The following is a 23,462-nucleotide window of genomic DNA, read 5'->3' as shown; positions in this document are numbered from 1 at the left end:
AAAAGTTTATCAAAAACTTCTCGTCGATTGCCAAACCCCTCACTGACATGGTAAAGAAAGGTACGGACTTCTCAAGGTGGACCGACTGCTCCCATCCGGCATTTATTTCCGCTGCTCTTGTAGTCATTCAACCCGATGTTTCCCAACCCTATTGTTGAGGTTGATGCATCTGAGGTGGGGATCGAGGCTGTGTTGCCTCAAGGATCATCCCCTGGTAAGTGGCATCCATGTGCCTTCTCTAAAAAAAATTGTCGGCCGAAAGGAACTATGATGTAGGCAGTAGAGAACTTTTGGCCATCAATTTGGCTTTTGAGGAGTGGCGTCACTTTTTGGAGGGGACAGTCCATATTGTCACTGTCCTTACTGATCATAAAAGTCTGTTATACCTCTGTAGCACCTGCACTGGGAACTGTCAGGGCAGCTACTGGTATACTGGGACTTACAGACACTAAGAAGAGCTTTGCAGCTGCTGTTAAACAAGGACCTACCGACATTAGCAGATGTTCCCCTGAGCTGCAGTGGACTACAATTCCCAGGGACCCTTGTTTCACTCAGATGACACAGCCTGGATTGGATGAGGAAGGACTTGGTGGGAGGAGTTGGGCAGAAAGTGAAAGAAAGAGTGCAGAGAAAGGAAAGAGCGTGGCAACTTGCTGTGAGAGACTGAGCACGGCGGATTTGCATCCACCTGTGCTGCAGTGTTGCTGTCCCCTCGGATATACCCGCACTGCTGGAGAGAGCGCTGCCTTTTTTACCCTCTGAAGCAAGTTACATCAAGAACTTGGAGAGTTCCGCCAGAACTCCCACCATATAAAGGACTGAATCCGGCCTCCCCCAGCTGGTGTCCAGAGACCCATCCGATCGTTGGAGACACGCAGTGAGTGCCCTTCTGAGACTTGTGGTTCTACCAGCGCTATTTACAGTGAGTACACTACAGCCAAGACTATGGCCATTAATATTTATCTAAGTGCACCAACTGTTCTAATTTGCTCGCCAACATCCGTGGCAACGGGGCCCCAACGTTTGGACTGAGTTAAACGAGAAGAAACAAAAACCCTGCTACGTTATACTTGCAGGGTTGAAGTAGAATTAGATTGTGATGCATATATGACTTAGACAGAGCACAGTTACTTGTATTGCATGTTATTCTTTTAAATCCATCTCATTTATGCTGCATAGCAATAAACCTGTTAAACTGTTTTACTCCTGATCCCTGTGAGTGTGTACTGAGTGTGGCAGGGGCTTCCCGAGTCAGCCCCTCGCAGAAGATAATAGTCCTTCTGCAGTCCCAGAGAGAGAGCTCCAATCAAGATTCGGGTGGAGGCACTGCGCCCTGGAGAGGTGAGACCCCCCCAAAATACCCAGTGTACCGTGGTAGCCCTAAAGGGGTGTTACACCTCGAATCCGCTAAACGTCTTAATCCTAGACAAGCTAGATGAGTCTTTGTTTTTTACCAGGTTTCATTTTATTGTCACTTACCGTTATGGCATTAAGAACGACGTCAAAGCTGATACGTTGTCTCGAAGCTTCCCTGGAGGTGGTTGCTCGGATGACGCCGTCCCTATTTTACAGGAAGGGGTGGTCGTCTCTGCCATGTGTTCTGAGATGGAGGGAGAGGTATTGAAGGCTCAGGGGGACGCCCCTGCTTCTCCTTCAGGGAACTCATTTGTACCATTGCATCTGCATCTCAAAGTTTTAGAGGCACATCATAGCTCGGATCTCGCTGGTCATTCAGGTAGTAAAGCAACCTTGGACTTCTTTTATCATCATTCTTGGTGGCGAAGTTTGAATGGGATGTAGTCAACTATCTATCTTCCTGTAATATCTGTGCGCCTTCTAAGACCCTGCATACTCGTTCGCTTGGGGCTCTTCTACCGTTAATCATACCCGATCGGCCATGGACACACTTATCTGTGAATTTTATTACAGATCTTCCTTCCTCCTCTGGTAAGATTGTTATTTTAGTTGTGGTGGATAGGTACAGTAAAATGGCGCACTTCATTGCTTTACCTGCTCTCCCTAGCGCTAAGACCCTGGCTCAGGTGTTTGTCGACGAGATCATGAAGCTTCACGGGGTTCCCTCCGATGTGGTGTCAAATTGAGGGACCCAGTTTGTATCTAAATTCTGGAGGGCATTGTGTTCTTGCCTGGGGATGCATCTATCCTTTTCTTCGGCATTCCATCCTCAAACTAATGGTCAGACTGAACTAAACCAAAGTCTGGAGCCATACCTCAGGTGTTTTGTATCAGATAACCAGAGGGAGCAGTCTTTTCTACCATTAGCTGAGTTTGCTTTAAAGTCGTCACGATGAGTCCACTGGTAAGTCGCCATATTTGGGTGCTTATGGCATCCATGCTCAATTCTGTACCTTCAGTAAGGAGGGGTCTTCAGGGATTCCTGGTGAGGAACAATTATCTTCATCACTCATCTGTAGGCAAGGGGTTTATAACAACTTAAAGATCATGGGGGACAGATACAATTACAAGGCTGATAAGCGGTTGTCAGGTCCGGGCCTGGGTGTGAATTATTTAGTATGGCTGTCTACCAGAAATATTAAACTAAAAATTCTTTCATGGAAATTAGGTCCTAGGTTCATTGGTCCTTACAGGGTGGTCACCGTTATTAACTCTGTGGCCTTTCGTCTTGAGCTTCCTCTAACTCTTAAAATCCATGTTTTCCCCAGATCATTTCTCAAAAAATATGTAGTGCCTGTGGAGCCGTCACCACCGATTATTGTTGATGTTAACTTGGAGTTTCAGGTGGCAAGAATTGTGGATTGTGTGGTTTGCCGCTCTTTACAATACTTGGTGCACTGGAAGGGGTATGGTCTGTTATGATCAGGTGACCTTGGGGCAGCATGAAAACTTTCACTGGAGTAGGTGGTAACTATACTGACCGCAAACCCTGATCTTAACACCGCAACTAGAAGTAGCCGTGGGGTGTGCCTAACAAAACCTAGACACCTCGACACAGCCGGAGGACTAAATACCCCTATCGATGGAAATAGGAATTTCTACCTTGCCTCAGAGCAGAACCCCAAAGGATAGGCAGCCCCCACAAATATTGACTGTGAGTAGTAGAGGAAAAAACACACGCAGGCAGGAAACAGGATTTAGCAAATTAGGCACACACTAGCTAAATAGGAAAGGATAGGACAGGATACTAAGCAGTCAGTATTGAAAATCCTTCCAAAAATATCCACAGCAGAAAATACAAAAACTCCACCATCTAACTAAAGATGTGGAGCATATATCTGCAACTCCAGAGAATCCAACAAGACTGAGAAAACACTGACACAGTCTAAGCTGGACAAGAGAAAAACAAATGAATAGCACAGAATATAAGCACACTGCATGTGTGCCACAGAAAAAGAAACAGACACTTATCTTTGCTGAATTGGCAGCTAAGCAGGAGAAGCCAGAAAGTGATCCAACACTTCACAAGAAACATTGGCAACTGGCAAGGACTAATGAATCCTGCACACCTAAATATCCCAGTCAGAACTGGAATCAGCAGATACACCTGGCCAGGACTGCGACTCAGACAACTGCATTCCCACCTACAACCACTGGAGGGAACCCAAGAGCAGAATTCGCAACAGTACCCCCCCTTGAGGAGGGGTCACAGAACCCTCACCAGGGCCCCCAGGACGATCAGGATGAGCCAGATGAAAGGCACGGAGCAAATCAGCAGCATGGACATCAGAGGCAAAAACCCAAGAATTATCCTCCTGGCCAGAACCCTTCCATTTGACAAGGTACTGAAGCCTCCGCCTCGAAAAACGAGAATCCAAAATCTTCTCAACCACATACTCCAACTCTCCATCAACCAACACAGGGGCCGGAGGATCAACAGAGGGAACAACGGGCACCACATATTTCCGCAATAAAGATCTATGGAAAACATTATGGATAGCAAAAGAGGCCGGAAGCGCCAGACGAAAAGACACCGGATTAGTAATCTCAGAAATCTTATAAGGACCAATAAACCGAGGCTTAAACTTAGGGGAAGAAACTTTCATAGGAACATGACGGGAAGACAACCAGACCAGATCCCCAACCCGAAGCCGGGAACCAACACACCGACGACGGTTAGCAAAACGTTGAGCCTCCTCCTGGGACAACACCAAATTGTCCACCACATGAGCCCAAATCTGCTGCAACCTGTCAACCACAGAATCCACACCAGGACAGTCAGAAGGCTCAACCTGCCCAGAAGAAAAACGAGTATGAAAACCAAAATTACAAAAGAAAGGCGAAAACAAAGTAGCCGAACTAGCCCGATTATTAAGGGCAAACTCGGCCAATGGCAAGAAAGCCACCCAATCATCCTGATCAGCATACACAAAGCATCTCAAATAAGTCTCCAAAGTCTGATTAGTTCGCTCGGTCTGGCCATTTGTCTGAGGATGAAATGCAGAAGAAAAAGACAAATCAATGCCCAGCCTAGCACAAAAGGCCCACCAAAACCTAGAAACAAACTGGGAACCTCTGTCGGACACAATATTCTCCGGAATACCATGCAAACGAACCACATGCTGAAAAAACAGCGGTCAGGTTTGTCAGCCTGAAATTCCTGAAGAACCCGTCGTAAATCAGGGGAAATGGCAGAAAGGACCACCCCTTCTTTTCAGAATACCGACCGGTTCTAAGACCTCAGGAGAATCAGGCAAAAAACTCCTAGAGAGGGCATCAGCCTTAATATTCTTAGAACCCGGAAGGTACGAGACCATGAAATCAAAGCGGGAAACAAACAAGGACCATCGAGCCTGTCTAGGATTCAGCCGTTTGGCAGACTCGAGGTAAATCAGATTCTTATGATCGGTCAAAACCACAATACGGTGCTTAGCTCCCTCAAGCCATTGTCGCCACTCCTCAAACGCCCACTTCATAGCCAACAACTCCCGATTGCCGACATCCTAATTGCGTTCAGCAGGCGAAAACTTACGGGAAAAGAAGGCACACTGTTTCATCAAGGAACCAACAGGATCCCTCTGAGACAAAACGGCCCCTGCCCCAATCTCAGAAGCGTCAACCTCAACCTGAAACGGAAGAGAAACATCTGGTTGACGCAACACCAGAGCAGAACTAAATCGAAGTTTAAGCTCCTGAAAGGCAAAGACTGCCGCAGAGGACCAAATTAGCAATGAAACGGCGATAAAAATTTGCAAAACCCAAAAATTTCTGAAGGCTCTTCACGGATGTGGGCTGAATCCAATCATGAATGGCCTGAACCTTCACCGGATCCATCTCTATAGACTAGGGAGAAAAAATAAAGCACCCCAAAGAGACACTTAGACCCTTTCACAAATAAAGCATTGTCACGAAGGATCTGAAATACCATCCTGACCTGTTGCACATGAGACTCCCAATCATCGGAAAAAATCAAAATATCGTCCAAATATACAATCAAGAATTTATCAAGATAAGTCCGGAAGATATCATGCATGAAGGACTGAAAAACAGATGGAGCATTAGAGAGTCCGAATGGCATCACAAGGTATTCAAAATGGCCTTCGGGCATGTTAAACGCAGTTTTCCATTCATCACCCTGCTTAATACGAACAAAATTATATGCCCCCCGAAGGTCAATCTTCGTAAACCAACTAGCTCCCTTAATCCTAGCAAACAAATCGGAAAGCAAAGGTAAAGGGTATTGAAACTTGACCGTGATCTTATTCAAAAGGCGATAATCAATACAGGGTCTCAAGGAACCATCTTTTTTAGCAACAAAAAAGAACCCCGCTCCCAACGGTGAAGATGATGGTCGAATATGCCCTTTCTCCAAAGACTCCTTAATATAGCTCCGCATGGCGGTATGTTCAGGCACAGACGGGTTGAAAAGTCGACCCTTAGGAAACTTACAGCCTGGAATTAAGTCAATAGCACAATCGCAGTCCCTGTGCGGTGGAAGGAAACTGGACTTGGGCTCATCGAATACATCTTGAAAATCAGACAAAAACTCTGGAATTTCAGGAGAGGAAGAAGAGGAGATTGACATCAAAGGAACATCATTATGAACCCCCTGACAACCCCAACTAGTCACAGACATGGACTTCCAATCCAACACAGGATTATGTACCTGCAACCATAGAAAACCCAGCACGATAGCATCATGCAAATTATGCAACACCAGAAATCGACAATGTTCCTGATGGACTGGCGCCATGCACATGGTCACCTGTGTCCAAAACTGGGGCTTATTTTTAGCCAAGGGTGTAGCATCAATGCCCCTTAAAGGAATAGGGTTCTACAAAAGCTGCAAGGGAAAACCACAACGCTTGGCAAACTCAAAGTCCATTAAGTTCAAGGCGGCGCCTGAATCCACAAACGCCATGACAGAAAATTATGACAATGAGCAGATCAAGGACACAGATAACAAAAATTTAGGTTGTACAGTTCTGATGGTAATTGAACTGGCGATCCTCTTTGTCCGCTTAGGGCAGACAGAAATGACATGAGAAGCGTCGCCACAATAATAACACAACCTATTCTGACGTCTGAAACCTTGTCGTTCCGTTCTAGACAGAATCCTATCACACTGCATAGGCTCAGGAATTTGCTCTGAGAATAACGCCACAGCGCGCACAGTTCTGCGCTCCCGCAAGCGCCGGTCAATCTGAATCGCCAGAGACATAGAATCACTCAGACCGGAAGGCGTGGGAAACCCCACCATAACATCTTTAACGGATTCAGAAAGACCCTTTCTGAAAATTGCCGCCAAAGCATCATTATTCCATTTAGTCAACACCAACCATTTTCTGAATTTCTGACAATACAATTCTGCCGCCTCTTGACCCTGAGACAGGGCCAACAAGGTCTTCTCAGCTTGATCCGCAGAATTAGGTTCATCATATAACAATCCCAAAGCCTGAAAAAAGGAGTCTGCATCAAGCAAAGCCGGATTCCCAGATTCCAGGGAAAATGCCCAATCCTGCGGGTCGCCACGCAGCAGGGAGATGACAATTTTAACCTGCTGAATGGAATCACCGGAGGATCGAGGTCTCAAAGCAAAAAACAGTTTACAGTTGTTTTTAAAACTCAAAAATTTGGACCTGTCACCAAAAAACAAATCAGGAGTAGGAATCTTCGGTTCTAAAACAGGAGTCTGAACAATATAATCAGAAATAACCTGTACCCTAGCAGCAAGCTGGTCTGTATGAGAAGCTAATTCCTGAAAATTCATGCTAGCACAAGGCTATTCAGCCACCCAGAGATAAAGAGGGAGGAGAAGACAAAGTAGACTGAAGAAAAAAAAATTGCTCAAGACCTTTCTTCCCTTCTTCTGAGATGCATTTAATTCACTATTGGCCAGTTGTACTGTTATGATCAGGTGACCTTGGGGCAGCATGAAAACTTTCACTGGAGTAGGTGGTAACTATACTGACCGCAAACCCTGATCTTAACACCGCAACTAGAAGTAGCCGTGGGGTGTGCCTAACAAAACCTAGACACCTCGACACAGCTGTTATGATCTGGTGGCCTAGGAGCAGCATGAGATGGACTCTGGAGAAGGTGGTCCCTGTACTGACCACAAACCCTGAACCTAGCAGCGCAACTAGATGTAGCCGTGGGGGGTACCTAACACTCCCTAGACCCCTCGGCACAGCCTAAGATCTAACTTCCCCTAAAGACAGAAACAGGAAACCTATCTTGCCTCAGAGAAAATCCCCAAAGGATAGATAGCCCCCCACAAATATTGACTGTGAGAGGAGAGGGAAATAACATACGCAGATATGAAATCAGATTTTAGCATAGGAGGCCATACTAGCTAAAAAGAAAGAATAGAACAGAGTACTATGCGGTCAGTATTAAAACACTAGAAAATATCCACCACAGAAAATACAATTCACCACATCTGACTAAAGACATGGAGGGTATATCTGCATCTCCAGAGACACAGCTTGGCTGCAAAAAATCCTTCACAGACAAAGCTGGACAAGACAAAAACATGAATATGCACAGAACTATAAGGTCCACAGCAGGTGGACAGCAAAAACAAAGCCAGGACTTATCTTTGTAGAAAAGCACAGCAAACGGGAGAGACCAGCAGGGAAGTGAATCCTCCAAAAACAATGGACAACTGGCAGGGACTAAAGAGTCCTGCAAAGCTATATACCCCAGTCAGTTTTGCAATTAGTAGATACACCTGTCCAATCCTGCAGTCCAGGCACAAGTGCATTACCCTCTACAACCACCGGAGGGAGCCCAAAAGCCAAACTCACAACAGTACCCCTACCTTGAGGAGGTGTCACCGAACCCTCACCAGAGTCCCCAGGCCGATCAGGACAAGCCCGATGAAAGGCACGAACCAAATCAGCGGCATGGACATCAGAGGCAGAAACCCAAGAATTATCCTCCTGGCCATAACCCATTTGACAAGGTACTGAAGCTTCCACCTCGAAAAACAAGAATCCAAAATCTTCTCAACAACATATTCCAACTCCCCATCGACCAACACAGGGGCCGGAGGATCAACAGAGGGAACAATGGGCTCCACATATTTCCGCAACAAAGATCTATGGAAGACATTATGAATAGCAAAAGAGGCCGGAAGCGCCAGGCGAAAGGACACCGGATTAATAATCTCAGAAATCCTATAAGGACCAATAAATCGAGGCTTAAACTTAGAGGAAGAAACCTTCATAGGAACATGACGGGAAGATAACCAAATCAGATCCCCAACCCGAAGCGGGGAACCAACACACCGACGACTATTAGCAAAACGTTGAGCCTCCTTCTGAGACAGCACCAAATTGTCCACCACATGAGCCCAAATCTGCTGCAACCTGTCGACCACAGAATCCACACCAGGACAGTCAGAAGGCTCAACCTGCCCAGAAGAAAAACGAGGATGAAAACCAACATTACAAAAAAAAGGCGAAACCAAAGTAGCCGAACTAGCCCGATTATTAAGGGCAAACTCGGCCAATGGCAAAAAAGCCACCCAATCATCCTGATCAGCAGACACAAAGCATCTCAAATAGGTCTCCAAGGTCTGATTAGTTCGCTCAGTCTGGCCATTTGTCTGAGGATGAAATGCAGAAGAAAAAGACAAATCAATGCCCAGCTTGGCACAAAAGGCCCGCCAAAACCTAGAAACAAACTGGGAACCTCTGTCGGACACAATATTCTCCGGAATACCATGCAAACGTACCACATGCTGAAAAAACAACGGAACCAAATCAGAAGAAGAAGGCAATTTAGGCAAAGGCACCAAATGAACCATCTTAGAAAATCGGTCACAGACAACCCAGATAACCGACATTCTTTGGGAAACAGGAAGATCGGAAATAAAATCCATAGAAATATGTGTCCAGGGCCTCTCTGGGACCGGCAATGGCAAAAGCAACCCACTAGCGCGGGAACAGCAAGGCTTAGCCCGCGCACAAATCCCACAGGACTGCACAAAAGAACGCCCATCCCGCGACAAAGAAGGCCACCAAAAGGACCTACCAACCAAATCTCTGGTACCAAAAATCCCAGGATGGCCAACCAACACAGAACAATGAACCTCAGAAAACACTTTACTAGTCCATCTATCAGGAACAAACAGTTTCCCCTCAGGACAGCGGTCAGGTTTATTAGCCTGAAATTCCTGAAGAACCCATCGTAAATCAGGGGAGATGGCAGAAAGAATCACCCCTTCCTTCAGAATGCCGACCGGCTCAAGAACCCCAGGGGAATCAGGAAAAAAACTCCTAGAGAGGGCATCCGCCTTAACATTCTTAGTACCAGGAATGTACGAGACCACAAAATCAAAACGGGAGAAAAACAGGGACCATCGAGCCTGTCTAGGATTCAGCCGTTTGGCAGACTCGAGGTAAATCAGATTCTTATGATCGGTCAGGACCACAATACGGTGCTTGGCCCCCTCAAGCCAATGTCGCCACTCCTCAAATGCCCACTTCATAGCCAACAACTCCCGATTGCAGACATCATAATTGCGTTCCGCAGGCGAAAACTTCCGAGAAAAGAAGGCACACGGTTTCATCAAGGAACCATCAGAATTCCTCTGAGACAAAACGGCCCCTGCGCCAATCTCAGACGCGTCAACCTCAACCTGAAATGGAAGAGAAACATCTGGGTGACGCAACACAGGGGCAGAAGTAAATCGGCGTTTAAGCTCCTGAAAGGCAGAAACAGCCGCGGAGGACCAATTCGTCACATCAGCGCCTTTCTTTGTCAAATCGGTCAAGGGTTTAACCACGCTTGAAAAATTAGCAATGAAACGGCGATAAAAATTTGCAAAACCCAAAAATTTCTGAAGGCTCTTCACGGATGTGGGCTGAATCCAATCATGAATGGCCTGAACCTTAACCGGATCCATTTCTATAGATGAGGGAGAAAAAATGAAACCCAAAAAAGAAACCTTCTGCACTCCAAAGAGGCACTTTGACCCCTTCACAAATAAAGCATTATTACGGAGGATCTGAAATACCATCCTGACCTGTTTCACATGAGACTCCCAATCATTGGAAAAAATCAAAATATCATCCAAATATACAACCATGAATTTATCAAGATAACTCCGAAAGATATCATGCATGAAGGATTGAAACACAGATGGGGCATTAGAGAGTCCAAATAGCATCACAAGGTATTCAAAATGGCCTTCGGGTGTATTAAATGCAGTTTTCAATTCGTCACCCTGCTTAATACGAATAAGATTATATGCCCCTCGAAGGTCAATCTTAGTAAACCAGCTAGCCCCCTTAATCCTAGCAAACAAATCAGTAAGCAAAGGCAAAGGGTATTGAAATTTGACCGTGATCTTATTCAAGAGGCGATAATCAATACAGGGTCTCAAGGAGCCATCCTTCTTGGCAACAAAAAAGAACCCCGCTCCCAACGGTGAAGAAGATGGCCGAATATGCCCCTTCTCCAAAGACTCCTTAATATAGCTCCACATGGCGGCATGTTCTGGCACAGACAGGTTGAAAAGTCGGCCCTTAGGGAACTTACAACCTGGAATCAAGTCAATAGCACAATCACAGTCCCTATGCGGTGGAAGGGAACTGGATTTGGGCTCATCGAATACATCCTGGAAGTCTGACAAAAACTCAGGAATTTCAGAAGAGGGGGAAGAGGAAATTGACATCAAAGGAACATGATCATGAACCCCCTGACAACCCCAACTAGTCACAGACATGGATTTCCAATCTAACACCGGATTATATAGCTGCAACCATGGAAAACCCAGCACAATATCATCATGCAAATTATGCAACACCCGAAAACGACAATCTTCCTGATGGGCTGGCGCCATGCTCATGGTCAGCTGTGTCCAAAACTGGGGCTTATTTTTAGCCAACGGTGTAGCATCAATGCCCCTTAAAGGAATAGGGATCTGCAAAGGCTGCAAGGGAAAACCACAACGTCTGGCAAATTCTAAGTCCATTAAGTTCAGAGCGGCGCCTGAATCCACAAATGCCATGACAGAAAATGATGATAATGAGCAGATCAAGGTCACAGATAACAGAAATTTAGGTTGTATAGTACTGATGGTAACAGAACTAGCGATTCTCCTTGTACGCGGAGGGCAATCAGAAACAACATGAGCAGAATCGCCGCAGTAAAAACACAACCCATTCCGACGCCTGAATCCTTGACGTTCAGCCCTAGACAAAATCCTATCACAATGCATAGGCTCAGGGCTCCGCTCGGAGGACAACGCCACAGCGTGCACAACTCTGCGCTTGCGCAAGCGCCGATCAATCTGAATGGCCAGAGAAATAGAATCACTCAGACCAGCAGGCGTGGGGAACCCCACCATAACATCTTTAACGGATTCAGACAGGCCCTTTCTGAAAATTGCCGCCAAGGCATCCTTATTCCATTTAGTCAACACAGACCATTTTCTAAATTTCTGGCAATACGATTCTGCTGCTTCTTGACCCTGACACAGGGCCAACAAGGTCTTCTCAGCATGATCCACTGAATTAGGTTCATCATGCAATAACCCTATCGCCTGAATAAAGGTGTCTACATTAAGCAAAGCAGGATTCCCAGATTCCAGGGAAAATGCCCAATCCTGAGGATCACCACGCAGCAGGGGAATAACAATCTTAACCTGCTGAATGGGATCACCAGAAGAACGGGGTTTCAGAGCAAAAAACAGTTTACAGTTATTGTTAAAGCTCAAAAATTTGGACCTGTCCCCAAAAAACAAATCAGGAGTAGGAATTCTAGGCTCCAAAACAGGAGTCTGAATGATATAATCGGAAATACCCTGTACTCTAGCAGCAAGTTGGTCCACACGAGAAACCAATTCCTGAACCTCCATGCCAGCGCCCAACTCCTGAGCCACCCAGAGGAAAAGAGGGAAGGAAAGACACAACAGACTACAGAAAAAAAAAATGGCTCAGCACTTTTCTTCCCTTCTTTAGAGATGCGTTTAACTCATTGTTGGCCAGTTGTACTGTTATGATCTGGTGGCCTAGAAGCAGCATGAGACGTACTCTGGAGAAGGTGGTACCTGTACTGACCACAGACCCTGAACTCAACACCGCAACTAGAAGCAGCCGTGGGATGTACCTAACTCTCCCTAGACACCTCGACACAGCCTGAGGACTAAATACCCCTAAAGATAGAAACGGGAAAACTATCTTGCCTCAGAGAAAATCCCCAAAGGATAGACAGCCCCCCACAAATATTGACTGTGAGAGGAGAGGGAAATGACATACGCAGACTGAAATCAGGATTTAGCACAGGAGGCCATTCTAGCAAGAAAGAAAGTATAGGACAGAGTACTATGCGGTCAGTATTAAAACACTAGAAAATATCCACCACAGACCATACAAAATCTCCACATCTGACTAAAGACATGGAGGGTATATCTGCATCTCCAGAGATACAGCTTGGCTGAATAAATCCTTACACAGACCAAGCTGGACAAGGCAAAACATATAAATGCACTGAACTATAAGGCCCACAGCATGTGGACAGCAAAAACAAAGCCAGAACTTATCTTTGTTGAAATGAACAGCAAAAGCAGGAGAGACCAGGCAGGATGTGAATCCTCCAAAAACAATGGACAACTGGCACTGACTAAAGAAACAAGCAATACTAAATAGCCCAGTCCAAAGCACTAAGTGGACACACCTGATGAATGCTGCGATCCAAAGACAGCAGCACTACCACTCATAACCACCGGAGGGAGCCCAAGAGCAGAATTCACAACACATTGGGTATTTCTTCCCGGCGTATTTCCAAGTAAGACGCCTGAGCTTCTGAGGTTTTCGCTGTACCTTGTTGTTAGCGTTCCTGTGTCCCTTTCAGGCTCCTCCGTGTCTCTGCCATACCAGCCCTGTGTCTTTTCCCTGTGTCTCCCCCTTACCAGTCCTGTGCCTGTACTCCGTATCTCCGCCATTCCAGCCTGTGTCTTTGCCCCGTGTCTCCGCCTTACCTGCCCTGTGCCTGTGCTCCGTGTCTCCGCCATACCTGCCCTGTGCCTGTGCCCATGTTTCCACCGTACCGGTCCTGTGTCTCTGCCATACCTGCTAAATTCCAAAATAAATTATTGCTTTAGGGCATACGTCAAATACATAAATCATAAACTTACCCTATAAAAACAGATTTTATTATTCCTTATTAAAACCAACACGTGGTCACACATCAAAATCAAAACACCGTAAGAAAAATTTCAAAACAAACCTTAGGGGATTTTTTGGGGATATATATACTACGTGACTGGGCAATATACTACGTGGCTGGGCAATGTACTACGTGGCTGGGCAATATACTACATGGTTGGGCAATATACTACATGGCTGGGCAATATACTACGTGGGCTGTGCAATATACTACGTGGACATGCATATTCTAGTATACCCGATGCGTTAGAATCGGGCCACCATCTAGTATACTCATATAAGGGGATAACCATTTATAACTATTTAAAGAGGTTGATCTTCCTGGATGGTTATCTTACTAGCATCAAATCAAAATTATAATCTAACTGCTTATTGTTACCACCGAACACCGATTGTGTTCATCATTGTTTTTATTGCACTTTTGATGGGGACTAGGGTATCCCTAGAAATTAGGAGTGATCATTGTTTAGATATAGAGTTGCCCTTTATTCCTTATTTTGGGAGGGAGCATATGATTCATTTAAATATTTAGGGCCATTAGGGGCAGCTATTGCTGAGTGGGGGTGCCAATACGTATCCCATAGGGTGCCAACCTCCGCTGATAGGAAGGTGCAAGCATAGGTACCGTACTAGGGATCCCAAAAAAATCCCCTAAGGTTTGTTTTGAAATTATTCTCATGGTGTCTTTACCATACCTGCTCCGTATCTCCGTCATACCTGCCCTGTGCCTGTGCCCCGTGTCTCCGCCTTACCAACCCTGTGTCCCAATCATACCTGCCTTGTTTCTCCATCATATTTGTCCCCGAGTCTCTGTCTTTCTTGCCCTTTGTCATAACATATACTTGTCCTGCATCTAGTCTTGTCTTCTTGGCTTTATTACTTTTTGTCTCCTTTTTTGCAGCATCGTTTTTGTCCATGTCCGACTCCTGAAGTTCCATCATATACCCATCTTTCCCAGTTCTAGTCTTTTCCGTTCTGTCTTCTGTCTCCTTTTCTCCGACTTAGTCGCCCCTTTGGCTCTAGCAGTTGTGTCTCCATCCCCCTTGGGCCTGCTCCTAACGCTCCCTGTATAGGGGGTGGTTCCATCTGGTCCGCTCGTTCTCGGGGGCTCTAGAGCCATGACTCAGAGGGTCCACTATTGGGTTCTATTCAGAATCCTCACAGTAAGCTCAGGCCATGGACCCTGCTGGAGCTTCTGCCGCACAAAAAGAGCTGGTCTTTTTATGGGAGAATCAGACCCGTATTATGGCCTTCATGAAGACTATGGATACCAGTCTTTCCTCGCTTCAGTCTTCAGATCCTGGGAATGCTTCTCAGTTAGCTGGCCTACAGCAGGAGTTGGCTCAGCAGAGATACACCCAGGCCCATATTCTTAGCTATATGGTGTCGGTGGACGACCGGTTGCTTTCTTTACAATCGTCCGCTTCCACTTCTGCCTCTGTCTCTGCTCCCCACCCTCCTCCCCGCTTGGCAAAACCTCCGAGATACAATGGTGATCCCAAATTGTGTTGAGGTTTTTTAAATCAATGTCGCCTTAATTTTGAACTTTTGCCCCAGCAATACCCTACTGATCGGGCAAAAGTAACCCTTTTGATTTCCCATTTGGAGGGTGATGCCTTGGCATGGGTTAATCCCCTCTGGGAGCGAGACGATCCCATAGTCTCCCAGTTGTCTTTACTTTTCGTTGTGTTTTCGATGAACCGGGACATCTGGCTTCTACTACGGAGGCTCTCTTTCATTTCCATCAAGGGTCCCTAACTGTAGGCCAGTACGCCATCCAGTTTCACACCCTATCTTCCAATTTAGGCTGGAATGATGAGGCTTTGGTGGGAGCCTTCTGGCGGGGCCTCTCCGGACGTATAAAGAATGAGCTTGCTGGTCGGGAAACTCCAACAGTCTTGGAGGATTTGATTTCCCTGGCTACCTGTATTGATCTTCGTGCCCGGGAGAGGAGACTTCTTCGGCCATCCCCTGCTACTCGTAGACCATTCAATCCTCAATCCGGAACATCTTCCACGGCGTTCGCTCCTGAACCGATGCTAGTCGATCGTCTCAGGATGTCTGAACAACGACGTAAGGAGAGACGTACTCAAGGGCTATGCTTCTATTGTGGCAGCGCCTCTCATCTGTTGTGGACTTTTTCCTGAACGTCCGGAAAACTTCTCCGCCTAGGTCAGGTAAGAGAGGCCTCTCTAGGTGTATGTGATACCTCTCTACCCCTCATTTTGTCTGTTTTATGGCACATTTGTGGTAAGGGTTTCTCTTTAGACACTTATGTGGACTCAGGCACTGCAGGGAATTTTATTAGGCTTGAGGAGGTCATTAAATTTTCTGTCCCTGTCAGGACCTTGGAGAACCCTCTGATCCTTGCATTCGTAGATGGTAAACCTTTACAGGAGATCATTACGCAAATTACACATGAGGTGGAGCTTCAAGTATGGGCTTTGCATAGGGAGAAAATAGCATTTTATGTTTTAGCCGGTGTTTCTCATCCTATACTTCTTGGTCTTCCTTGGTTGCGGAACCACGAGCCCTCTTTAGATTGGCATAATGGTAATGTTTTGCGTTTGGGAGAGTTCTGCCGGGAACGTTGTCTGCTGACGGTGCGTCCTGTGGGTGTTTCTTTTTCTTCCTCCTCCACTTTACCCTTTGTCTACAGTTCTTTCTCAGATGTTTTCGACAAAAGGGAGGCTGAGAGTCTTCCTTCGCACCAACTCTACGATTGTCCCATTGATCTTGTTCCTGGTGCTACCCTGTTGTGAATTCTGTGGCAGAGTTCACTCCTGTGGTCACAAGTGGTACTTCGGCTGATTCTCTCTGGGATCTTCCGTTTGTGGAGGAAAGTGGTACTGCAGCTTCTGAGTTTCCTCCCTCAGGTGATCTGGTGAGCTCGTTAGCTTCTTCTCTACTTAACTCCACCTGATGCTTTGATCTATGCTTCCTGTCAATGTTTCAGTGTGGGACTTGTTTTTTCCCTGGATCATTCCTGTGGCCTGCTGCTCTGCAAAGCTAAGTTTTGCTTATGTTATTTTGTTGCTATTTTTCTGTCCAGCTTGCTTTATTGGTTTTTCTCACCTGCTGGAAGCTCTGAGACGCAGAGGGACCACCTCCGTACCGTTAGTCGGTGTGGAGGGTCTTTTTGTCCCCTCTGCGTGTTTTTTTATAGGTTTTTGTGCTGACCGCAAAGTTATCTTCCCTATCCTCATTCTGTTCAGCTAGTCGGGCCTCACTTTGCTAAATCTGTTTCATCTCTATGTTTGTGTTTTCATCTTACTCACAGTCATTATATGTGGGGGGCTGCCTTTTCCTTTGGGGAATTTCTCTGAGGCAAGGTAGGCTTATTTTTCTATCTTCAGGATTAGCTAGTTTCTCAGGCTGTGACGAGGCACCTAGGTTCTGGTCAGGAGCGCTCCACGGCTACCTTTAGTGTGGTTTGATAGGCTTAGGGATTGCTGTCTGCAGAGTTCCCACGTCTCAGAGCTCGTTCTATTATTTTGGGTTATTGTCAGTTCACTGTATGTGCTCTGACCTCCATGTCCATTGTGATTCTGAATTGCCTTTCATAACACTACCCCTCCTAGAGGTAGGATCTATCCCCTCTCGCCTATAGAGAAACAAGCCATGTTGGAATATATTCAAGAGAATCTTGCTAAGGGTTTTATTCGGAAGTCCCTTTCTCCTGCCGGAGCAGACTTCTTCTTCATGAAGAAGGATGGCTCTCTTCGTCCTTGTATTGATTATAGAGGTCTAAACAACATTACGGTGAAAAACACCCACTGCTACTTATTCCTGAACTCCTCGATCGCCTGAGGGGAGCGCAGATTTTTTACCAAACTTGATCTGCCTGGAGCGTACAATCTGGTTCGAATTCGTGCTGGGGATGAGTGGAAGACCGCCTTCAACACTCGCGACGGTCACTATGAATACCTAGTTATGCCGTTTGGCAACTGCAACGCTCCAGCGGTATTCCTAGAGTTTGTAAACGATGTATTCCGGGATCTCCTCTACTCCAGTGTCATGGTATATCTTGATGACATTCTCATCTGCTCTCTAAATCTTTCCACCCATAGACGAGACGTTCGTCAGGTTTTGCAACGACTAAGGGACAATCATCTTTTTGCGAAGATTGAGAAGTGCGTCTTCGAGCAGTCCTTCTCTGCCCTTTCTTGGTTACATCGTCTCGAAGTCCGGTCTGGAGATGGATCCTAAGAAGGTATCTGCCATTCTTAACTGGCCTTGTCCTCTTGGAATAAAAGCAATCCAATGTTTTCTTGGCTTTGCTAATTACTATAGACAGTTCATCCCTCATTTCTCTTCGATTGTCAAGAGATTGTCAACTCCAATCTTTGGATCTCTGAAGCTGAAGATGCGTTCCAGTCTCTGAAACAAAAGTTCGCTGCGGCCTCTGTGCTTCATCGCCCTGATGCAAATAGGCCATTTATCATCGAGGTCGACGCATCTTCCGTCAGAGCTGGTGCAGTCCTCTTGCAAAGATCCTCCTCTGGCCACTTAGTTACTTGTGGCTTCTTCTCCAAAGCCTTCTCTTTCCCTGAACAGAACTATCTCATAGGAGATAAGGAACTACTGGCTATTAAGTTAGCTTTAGATGAATGGTGTTATCTTCTTGAAGGGGCCGTGCATCCTTTCATCATATACACAGACCACAAGAAGTTAAGGTACCTTCACACATAACGATATTGTTAACGATATCGTTGCTTTTTGTGACGTAGCAACGATATCGTTAATGAAATCGTTTTGTGTGACAGCGACCAACGATCAGGCCCCTGCTGGGAGATCGTTGGTCGCTGAATAAAGTCCAGAACTTTATTTCGTCGCTGGACTCCTGCTGACATCGCTGGATCGGCGTGTGTGACACCGATCCAGCGATGTCTTCACTGGTAACCAGGGTAAACATCGGGTAACTAAGCGCAGGGCCGCGCTTAGTAACCCGATGTTTACCCTGGTTACCATCCTAAAAGTAAAAAAAAAAAAAAACAGTACATACTTACCTACAGCCGTCTGTCCTCCAGCGCTGTGCTCTGCTCTCCTCCTGTACTGGCTGTGAGCGTCGGTCAGCCGGAAAGCAGAGCGGTGACGTCACCGCTCTGCTTTCCGGCCGCTGTGCTCACAGCCAGTACAGGAGGAGTCTGTGTGACAGCTCTCCAGCGACCAAACAGCGACGCTGCAGCGATCCGGATCGTTGTCGGTATCGCTGCAGCGTCGCTTAATGTGAAGGTACCTTTAGCCTATGTTCAGTCTGCCCAGAGGCTCAATCCACGGCAAGCTAGGTGGTCCTTATTCTTCAGATCGTTTGTTTTTTAACTTCTTTTCGGACCCGGTAATAAAAACTTCAAGGCGGATGCTCTTTCTAGATCCTTTCAGCCAATGGACGTAGAGGAATGCCAGGCACATATCATCGATCCTGCGAGAATCATCACTCTAGCCCCTCTGAGGGTGGTCTCGCCACCACCTGGCAAGACATTGGTGTTGGACCATGACAAGGAGAGAGTTTTGCATTGGGGACATTCCTCCAGGGCATATTGGAGTCAAGAAGACACTCGCTCTTATCTCTCGCCACTATTGGTGGTCTTCCCTTCACCAAGATGTCTCGGAGTTCATTGCTTCTTGTCCTTCCTGTGCCAGAAATAAGGTTCCCAGACAACTTCCATCCGGACTCTTGCATCCTCTGCCAGTGCCTTCTGTCCATTGGAGCCATATCGCTATGGACCTCGTTACTGATTTGCCTCGTTCTTCGAATTGTACTGTCATCTTGGTAATCGTAGATCAGTTTTCCAAGATGGCCCACTTTGTTGCTTTGCCAGGTCTGCCTTCCGCTCCTGAGTTGGCAGAAATCTTTTTACATTAAGTCTTCCGTCTTCATGGCTTCCCACAGCATTTGTCTCTGACCGAGGGGTCCAATTTACCTCTCGTTTTTGGAGAGCTCTTTTCAGATTAATGAAAATCAACCTGGATTTCTCTTCCGCCTACCATCCAATATCCAACGGTCAAGTGGAGCGAGTTAATCAAGTTCTACCTAGCTACCTTTGGCATTTCTCCAATGTTCACCAGGATGATTGGGTTTCTCTTCTCCCTTGGGCTGTGTTCGCTTATAACAATCTTCCCAGTGAATCTTCTTCCAAGTCTCCTTTCTTTGTAATCTTCAGTCAACATCCTGGCATTCCTCTTCCTGTTTCTCTCACCTCGGGTGTACCTGCGGCAGATTTCTTGTCCTTAGAATTCTCTAAAGTCTGGAGTGAGACCATAGAGGCTCTCGAAAGAGCTAGTTGCAGAACGAAGAGGTATGCCGATAGGAAGCGTCTGGACGCTCCCACATATATTCCCGGTGATAAGGTTTGGCTCTCTTCACATTAGATTCCACTTAAGATTCCTTCTCACAAACTAGGTCCCGTTACATTGGTCCCTTTCCGATCTTAAGTCGCATTAATGACGTATCCTACTAATTGAGACTACCTGTTTCGTTACGAATTCCCAATGCCTTCCATGTGTCTCTTCTCAAACCTGCAGTATTTAATCGTTATCATTCTTCTCCCTCTCACTCTCCTCAACCCAGCACTTCTGATGATGTCTTTAATGTAAAAGATATCCTTGCCAAAAAGATTATTAGGGGGAAAACTTATTTTTTAATTGATTGGGAGGGATTTGGTCCTGAGGAGAGATCGTGGGAGTCCCGAGAAAACATTAATGCTCCTCTTATCATGAAGAGGTTTCTCTCTAGCACTAAAAAGAGGGGGAGTAAGTGGGGGGTACTGTCATGACCGCGCATACTTACCTGCCTTCTCCCATCCCTCGGCACGCTCCCGACTCTGTCCCTTGCCGCTCCTCCGCTGTCTTTTCTTCGCACGTGCGCAGTCGCGCCTCTTGCACCGCAGGGCTCCCTGGGAGGTCGCGACCAAATGGCTCCGCCCCAACATGGTATTTTTTCTCGGCGTCTTCCCAGGTAAGACACCTGAGCTTCTGAGGTTTTCGCTGTACCTTGTTGTTAGCATTCCTGTGTCCCTTTCAGGCTCCTCCGTGTCTCCGCCTTACCTGCCCTGTGTCTTTGCCCCGTGTCTCCGCCTTACCTGCCCTGTGCCTGTGCTCCGTGTCTCCGCCATACCAGCCTTGAGCCTTTACCCCGTGTCTCCGCCGTATTGGCCCTGTGTCTCCACCATACCTGCCCTGTGCCTGTGCCCGTGTTTCCGCCGTACCGGTCCTGTGTCTCTGCCATACCTGCTCTGTATCTCCGTCATGCCTGCACTGTGCCTGTGCCTCCACCTTACCATCCCTGTGTCCCAATCATACCTGCCTCGTGTCTCCGTCATATTTGTCCCTGAGTCTCTGTCTTTCTTGCCCTTTGTCATAACATATACTTGTCCTGCATCTAGTCTTGTCTTCTTGGCTTTATTACTTTTTGTCTTCTTTTTTGCAGCATCGTTTTTCTCTATGTCCGGCTCCTGAAGTTCCATCTTTCCCAGTTCTAGTCTTTTCCGTTCTGTCTTCTGTCTCCTTTTCTCCGACTTAGTCGCCCCTTTGGCTCTAGCAGTTGTGTTTCCATCCCCCTTGGGCCTGCTCCTAATGCTCCCTGTATAGGGGGTGGTTCCATCTGGTCCGCTCATCCCCGGGGGCTCTAGAGCCACAACCCAGAGGGTCCACTCTTGGGTTCTATTCAGAATCCTCACAATTGTTGGTTAGTGCTTTTGTATGATAGAGGTTTTCTGTTATCCCTGTTTTATGTTTGGTTTACCTTTCATTTCTGTCCCATGCCTCATAGTAGATAGTAGATAGATAGTAAGGTCAGAGATTCAGGCCTCTCTACCTTTGAGAGTACCCCTGAGATAGTTAGGGTCCCCTCTTCCTTAATGAAGACTGTCACAGCAGGACAATAATACTGACGTCATATACCGTTGACATCATTTGTATAATTGTAGGTGTTCATCGGGACTTGCAACGCAGCGGTTCAGGTAATGAACGATGCATATGAGCACCCCTGCACATACTCTGCTTGCGCTTTTACAAGGGCCTGTGCCCCTAAAAATAACACTTTTTTTCCTTCCCCTTCTATCTCTCTCATCCACAGACAGGGCCCACAAGAGATTCCCCTGATACCCAGCCAGGCCAGTCTGATCCTGCCTGCAGTACACAAAATACACAGACATGCACACACACACACACACACACACACAATACGCAGACATGTACACATACAATACGTAAACATACACATACATACAATACGCAGACATGCACACACTTACAGTACATAGACATGCACACACACAGTACACAGACATGCACACACACAATACGGAGACATGCACACACACACAATACGGAGACATGCACAGCACACACACAGTAAAATACGCAGATATACACATACAATACGCAGACATACACACACACACACAATACGCAGATATGTACATACATATATTTGAAGACAAATACACAAAATACATAAATATATACAGTCATACACACTGATATACACACAGATATGCACATCATACATGCATACACAGACAGACACGAGCCCCACTCACCTCCCCCAGGCTTGTTGCTTATCAGGCTGCTCTGGCATGTGGTTTGATGGCAGTCAGACATGGCCGCACACAGTGCACTCTGCAGCTGTGTCTGCTACTAAATGATGCGGTCGGGCCGCCACTGTGCCTTTAACTTTGCTTGTGTGTCTGCGCATCATTACTACAGCTGCAGAGTGCACTGTGCGCGACCATGTTTGTTTAAGTGACGGCTGAGCTAAAGTAGTGCCGAAGCTGCTGAGGTAGCAGCCAGGGCTCCCTGTTGGCCCGGCCACCAGTGGGCCCCCATTTGTTCAGGGCCTCGGCAGTTGCCCGGGTATGCCGGGTGCTGACGCCGGCCCTGCTCCCTTGGCATGACAATGTTCTGGCTGCTACTCTGCCAGCCTAACAAGGGTTCATTGTAGATGGGTGTCTCAGGAAGGTGGGAAACAAGCGGTTTCTGAAAGGAGAGAGTCAAACGCGACGGTTTCCTCTCACGCATCACCTATCTCTCTTAGGTCGATCCAGATTACCAGGGTCATCAATTCGTCTAGAGTGGCAGGAATGTCACTCACGAGCAATTATTATTATTATTATTATTATTAATTTATATAGCACCATTAATTCCATGGTGCTGTACATGAGAAAGGGGTTACATACAGGATTATAGAAGCAATCAAAATGTCCTTGATTCTTCCTGATAATCCGTCTCAGAAGGCGACTACCAATGCTTCGTTGTTCCTGCTTAGTTAAGAAGCAGGGGCAATACCGGACAGCATACTGGATTACATACAAATCTCCCTGACGCAGTCTGAGAAAGGAAGATGCAGTAGAGAATACATGACCAGACTCATTGAAGACCTTTCAGAAGGCCACCAGAAAGGCATGTAGATTTGAGGTCACAGTGTCCCCTCTCTCCCACAAGGGGCGGAGTCATGCTAAGGCTTCTCCTGCAAAGTGTGACATCAGGAATCCCACTTTAGCCTGATCAGAAAAACTGGTGGGCCAATAATTCATAGTGCAATAGTTTAGGAATCCACGGCACTGCTTAGGATCTCTGTTGAAACATGGTAAAGCTGATAAACGAACATTAACTCATGGTGCATAGGCTGCAGGCTGAGTAGACTCAGCCACAACTGCTGCAACTTGGGCTGGAGGGGAAGTAGCAGCTGTTGTCAGGGCATCCAAATGAGTGTTCACAGTCCACAGATAGCACAAAACTATTTATTGCTGAACTCTTGGTACAAGCCCCCATTGGTATTTTGGATCAGCAGGGTCCATGGCCTGAGCAAACTGTTACGCTCCCAGGTAGCGCCCGTGTGGTTCATGGACCTACTGTAGGGCTTGC

This window comes from Ranitomeya imitator, chromosome 2, assembly GCF_032444005.1.
Source record: "Ranitomeya imitator isolate aRanImi1 chromosome 2, aRanImi1.pri, whole genome shotgun sequence".
Classification (NCBI taxonomy): domain Eukaryota; kingdom Metazoa; phylum Chordata; class Amphibia; order Anura; family Dendrobatidae; genus Ranitomeya; species Ranitomeya imitator.
Note: the sequence above shows the minus strand (reverse complement) of the source record.